General features: G+C 46.0%; 1 protein-coding gene across 1 annotated transcript in view; it reads left to right on the top strand.

Moving 5' to 3' along the window:
• The window catches only part of FBXL16 (F-box and leucine rich repeat protein 16), a 40699-nt gene that overhangs the window by 24059 nt on the left and 10640 nt on the right, over positions 1 to 6000 (top strand). The gene's annotated exons all lie outside the window — the stretch shown is intronic.

The following is a 6000-nucleotide window of genomic DNA, read 5'->3' as shown; positions in this document are numbered from 1 at the left end:
TTATTATTATTATTATTATTATTATTATTATTATTATTATTATTATTATTTTCTCATCCATAAAGCCTTTAGTGTGCTGGAATTCTGTATGTTTTCTGGCACTGTTTTCCTTTGCTCCATCCTTTGCATCCTTTGTTATACACCCCTCTGTTTTATCCTTCGACTTATCCATGGGTCTTATCAATATCCATAATTTTGGTCCCAAAACCTGCCCTCGACTTATACATGCGGTCGACTTACAGTCGAGTATATATGGTAATTTAGCAGCAAGGAGAGAGAGAGCAGAATCTGTTGAGTGCAAACCTTTTGCATTCAGTTTGCTGCAACTGGCACAAGTTGCAAAGCAGAAAGGTGGGAAGAGAAGAAACCGGGACATTTTAAAAGCAGCTGAGAAAGTGGGATGGCAGAGGATTAATAGGGACTGTCCCTTCCAAATTGGGACGGTTGGAGGGTACTATCAAAGCTTCACTAAGGGCAAACCTTGCTTTTTTGGATGACAACTGAGTCTCCCATCCAGGATTGCCAGTGACAATGCTGGAGAGGATTCTAGAAGATGCAGTGCCCTCCCATAGATACGCATAATAGAGAGCAATTGCAGGGTCAGCGTGCAGTTTTCCTAACATAGCTGCCATCTATCACCAGTCTTCGAGCTCTCATGCTGAGGACCGCATGATGTGCCTGCTGCCAGCACAACCGAGAGGTGTGGGTGGATGCGAGCCTGTAATTGGCACCTTTCTCTTGAAGTGAGAGCCCAAAGCTCTCGCTCTGGAGTGTGAAGATCTGTGCTAATAAGCCTGGTAGCAACGTAGGCACTCGGTTGGAAATTTGTGGAGCCCACGGCCTCTGAGATCAAAATGGGCCCAGAGACACGCACGCGTATGCACCCCGCAAATCCCCGCAATGAGATTTGGGATGGCTTTGGGCCACACGCCTACGCTCAAGACGGAGGTGGCTGTTCAGGAGAAGTGATCTGCATATGAGATAGGCTGAAAGGGGGTGCTGGGAGCCCTTTGGGTGAGTAAACACAAAGTAAAATAGCATAAGCAATGAGGATGCATCTGTGGCGCTTAGGGGTGGCTAGGGAATCTGATATTTGCAAACACCCATATCCTACCCTCCAAGTGTCTGGATTTGGCAGGGAGAGTCCCAATGAATCCTCTGTGGTTCCTTAGTTTAAAATAATTTTTTCCTGCTTTTAAAATGTCCTACTTTCAGTGTATTACCAAATGAACGACTTCCGGTGGAAACACTGGGGGCAAAATGTCCTCATTTTTTCTCCCCGCCTCCCACTTTCCCGATTTGTCCTCTGCTTACTTCAGTGATAAGAATCATGGAATCCTAGAGTTGAAAGAGACCCCAAGGGCCATCCAGTCCAACCCCATTCTGCCATGCAGGAATTCTCAATCGAAGCACGCCCCAACAGATGGCCATCCGGCCTCTGTTTAAAGACTTCCAAAGTAGGAGGCTTCACCATACTACAAGGGAGTGTGTTCCACTGTCGAACAGCTCTTGGTGTCAGGAAGTTCCTCCTAATGTTTTGGTGGAATCTCTTTTCCTGTAGCTTGCATCCATTGTTCCAGGTCCTGTTCTCTGGAGCAGCAGAAAACAAGCTTGCTCAATCCAGAGTCTCTGCAAATTGATTTCAGAGCGGAAAACTAGTTTGCACTCTTTTCGCTCAGCAGTAGCAGAGGAAAGAAAGAAAGCAGAGTTTTCCCTTCCCAGTAGGCTCTGGTAAAAGCAAACTGCTGTAGACTTTCCCATCTTGAGTGCTCTTCTTCATTAATAATTTTGAACATCTTGACAGCACTCTGGTGTCACTTAGCCATACGTGTCTGGTTGTCATTTTGGAAATGTTGGAAGGTGTGTAATATACAAACTAACTTGATCTGCTTGTCTGAGTCTAAAGTTAGCTTCAGAATGCTGTAGTGTTCTGGCACCAAAAAATTAGCCCAAATCTTGTTGGTATCATACCCAGGTGAAAGATCTGGCAACTCTACTTCCCAGTCCTGTCCCCCACCTTGGCATCTTCTTCTAAAATAACAGGGGCAACGATATTGCCTCCATCACAGGGTTCATGCAAGGCTGTTTAAAGGCCTAGGAGCAGACCCAGTTAAAAGCAGGTAGCAAAGTTCACATTTGAGTCCCTTTCGAGACAGCAGCTGCACAGATTTCATGTGGCTTCCCCACTATCTATAGGAAAGGGGGTGAGATGTGGAGACATGGGAATTGGGAAGCCGGAAGACTGGGGAGAGCTTGTGGGTACGGTCCGCTGGGATCTTGGAGAGCTTCCCACTTAAGATGCCAGCCAGCGAGACAGAATCTGACTTGCTCATTTTGATTTACAATCTGTCCTTCCCGTCAACCACCTGGCTTGGGAGTTATCGCCATGCTCCATCTGCTGCAGGTCAGGCTAATTCCAGTGGCAGCCTCTTCCCTCCATGCACCCTGAGGCATCAAATAAAGCATAATGCACCACATTCCCCTATGCCAGGTGCTGCTATATTTGCCAGGCCAGGAGCATCCTTGGTTCTGGTGTTTCAGGGACAAAACATAACCTAGGAAAGACGCAGACGTGATGTTACAAGGGGTAGTAACCATAATATGTTAACCCATCAACTAGGGGTTCCATCTTGATTGATGAAGAAGCCTGTGGTGCTTTGAAAGCTTGCAACAGGTATATTGTGGCATTTTCAATGGGCCAATAAAGGTATCACTGATGGATTTTTGTTGTAAGGGTTCACAGAGTATGTCATCCAAATAAAAACCATAAAATCTAACCAGGAGGAAAAGAGACATATGCACACCCTTTTCAAGACCATGCTCTTGCCTTGAGATTCCTTCTCTTTACCCTGAAAAAAGGAGAAGAGGGGCCAGGATTTGAAACCTGAGGGTGACTCTGTTGCAGCTTACAAGGTTGTTGTCATTGGTGGTGGTGGTGTGTGCCCTCAAGTCGTTTCCGACTTACGGCTATCCTGGAGTTTTCTTGGCAAGATTTGTTTAGAGGAGGATTGTCATTGTGTTCCCCTGAGGCTGAGAGCATGTGATTTCCCCAAGGTCACCCAGTGGATTTCATGCCCAAACTGGGAATCTAACCCTGGTCTCTAGAGTCGTAAGTTCAATACACAAACCATTACACCACACTGGCTCTAGCTAGCAAGTAACTACTGTATCTGCAGATAACTGGTTGCTTGTCATGAATTCCTTTCCATCAGTATCTAAGGTATAACTAAGTTATACTATGATGGCACATTAACCATTACTAGGGCCTAAATACCCTAAAGGCACTAGCTCCCTTGGGCTATTACTTGCCTGACATACTGGGGCTTCTCAGGAGGATGGCACATTGAGAAGCCAGTTTGCAGGGGTACTTGAAGGATGCTCAGGCATGCTGACCATGGGGCTTACTCTCCTCTGTTTCTGGGCATCCTCTGTTTACATGACTGCCTAATTCCAGTCTAGGGCCCTCTTTTATTCCACTGACTGCCCTGGTTCCATCCTTTGGACTCCTGGGATTTGGATTTTAGAGAGGGGCATTTAGCATTCCAGCCAGTCCAGAATTTCACCAGACATTACAAGGAATCTCAGGGCAAGAATACATTGGATACAAAGGTATGTGCATATACATTTTTTACATATAACATGCATCTGAGAAAGCAGGCTCAAGTGTATGGAAGATCATGCAACCAAATTCATTCTTTCAATTAGTGTCAAAGGGGCTACAAGATCTCTTTGCAGGCTGATTTTCTTCATATGTTAGACCTGGTGTTGTTGTTGTTGTTCTTGTTGTTATTATTATTATTTGAATGCTGTACTCCAAGCAGCTAGGATTGATGGTTTACGGTCTCATGCTCAATGGTAAACTATGGTTTACTATCTCAAAAATAATGACATTGCGCACCCTGTGCCATTGGTAGGTCTTGCTTTTAAAATGTTCCAGTTTTCTCTTTCCTCTTTTGTCCTCTGTCTACTTCAGTTGCTACAACCTGAGTCCAAAGTGAAAAAGCAGCTTTCTTCAATTCACCTAGAAAGGGAGAGAGGAGAGGAGGGCTTGGGAATTGCTTTTCCCAGTAGGCCGAGGCAAAAGCAAACTACTGCACCCTCTCCAAGCTTGTGTATCCCTCATTAATTCCTTTTTGCCATCTTGACCATGCACTAATGTTCCTTGGTCACCGTTTTCATGCATGAAATGCTGGAGGATATAACTTTGCCTGTGAAATCTCAGGGCCCCAGATAGTCCTCAGCTAGCAATTCTGCAAGAGGGAATAATACACTTTTGTTCACGTAGCATCACTTAGCATCTTTTAACCAGGCTCTGGTGTTTTGGCTACTACAGCCTGGAATTTGGGTTTGGGCGGGTTTTCAGCGGAGACTAGAGTACCCGCCATGCTGCCAAGAAGAAGAAAAAAGACAAAGCAACGATCCAGCATCTGTATTTCTTTTCCAACCCCAGCCAGCTGCTTCCTTGTGTCTTGACTGAAAGGAAGGCCTGCTGTGTCTGCTTTTGGGGGAAGAGGAAGCGTCGCCCGCTGCTTAGCGTGTGCTTGCATGTGTGGGGTTCTCCATGCCAGCTGGCTCCGCGCAGTCAGTCATCTGCATTGGCACGTGATCTGATGCAGCATCCAAGGAAGCCAGACAGCAGAGCCCAGCCTCCCTTCAATATGTCTGAGCCAACAAGTCTCTTGAGAGGCAGCCTCTCGCTTTGCGCTCTCGACAAGGTCGGGTCTGAATGCCCACGATGAATCCAAAGTGACATGTGGCCAGCTGGTGCTACTCGGGGCCGTCCTTTGGTATGGTGGAGTTCGTGGCCTGGCTGAAGGAAGGGCATCGGAGAGGCCATCAATAATTAGTGGGCATATTTATAGACTGGGAGGGAAAACCCACTTCGGAAATGGATCGTGAGATGATCATAGAATCATAGAGTTGGAAGAGAACACAGTCCACTCCCTGCCATGCAGGAACTCACAGTCAAAGCATCCCCAACAGACGGCCATCCATCCTCTGTTTAAAGACCTCCAAAGAAGGAAACTCCACCACCCTGCAAGGCAGCATCTTCCACTGTCAAAGAGCTCTTACTGTCAGGGAGTTCCTCCTAATGCTGAGGTGGAATCTCTTTTCCTGTAGTTTGCATTCATTGTTCCAGGTCCTGTTCTCTGGAGCAGCAGAAAACGAGCTTGCTCTGTCCTCAATGTGACACCCCTTCAAATACTTAAACAGGGATATCATATCATCTCTTAACTGTCTCTTCTCCAGGCTGAACATCCCCAGCTCCCTCAGCTTCTCCTTGTAGGGCATGGTTTCCAAACCCTTCTCCATTTTGGTTGTCCTCCGCTGGATACTTTATGGCTAGTCAATATCCTTTTTGAACTGTGGTGCCCAGAACTGGACGCAGTACTCTAGATGAGGCCTGACCAAAGCAGAACAGAGTGGCACTATTACTTCCCTTAATCTAGGCACTATAGAAATTGATGCTACCTAGAATCGAGCGGGGTATAAATACCGCAAGTAAATAAATACATAGAATCGCTTTGGCCTTAGGGTCGCCATGACTCAAAGGCACACAACGACAAGAACAAATTCTGAAAACAGTTTGCATTAGATAGCTATAGCTTTATTGATTGAGGAGCCCTTAAGATACAAGTGTGCACTTGTTTGTTTGTTTGTTCATTGATGGATGACCTCTGAATTCTTTGGACAGGCGTACAGGACTGGAAGTGTATTTTACTGCACCTCTTGGTCAGTTCATAAATAATTTGGTTCCATAATGAAGTCGGCATCGGAGGACATTACAACCCAGAGCACACATGGTCTGGTCCAACCTTGCAGATGTGTTCCATGCTGTGGTGCAATCCATCACAGTGAATTCTCTGCTTGCGTTCTCACTAAAAACAACCCAGCCTCCAGACTCCTACATTCATTCATTATTCTCTTGGCCCAAGAAAAGCCTGCTGAAGGCCTGTGTTAAGCACCATGCCAGGGATCCAAGCAAAAATTCATTCACAA

Source organism: Sceloporus undulatus, chromosome 8 (genome assembly GCF_019175285.1).
Source record: "Sceloporus undulatus isolate JIND9_A2432 ecotype Alabama chromosome 8, SceUnd_v1.1, whole genome shotgun sequence".
NCBI lineage: Eukaryota > Metazoa > Chordata > Lepidosauria > Squamata > Phrynosomatidae > Sceloporus > Sceloporus undulatus.
The sequence above is the reverse complement of the archived record's forward strand: the minus strand, read 5'-3'. Positions and strand labels throughout refer to the sequence as shown.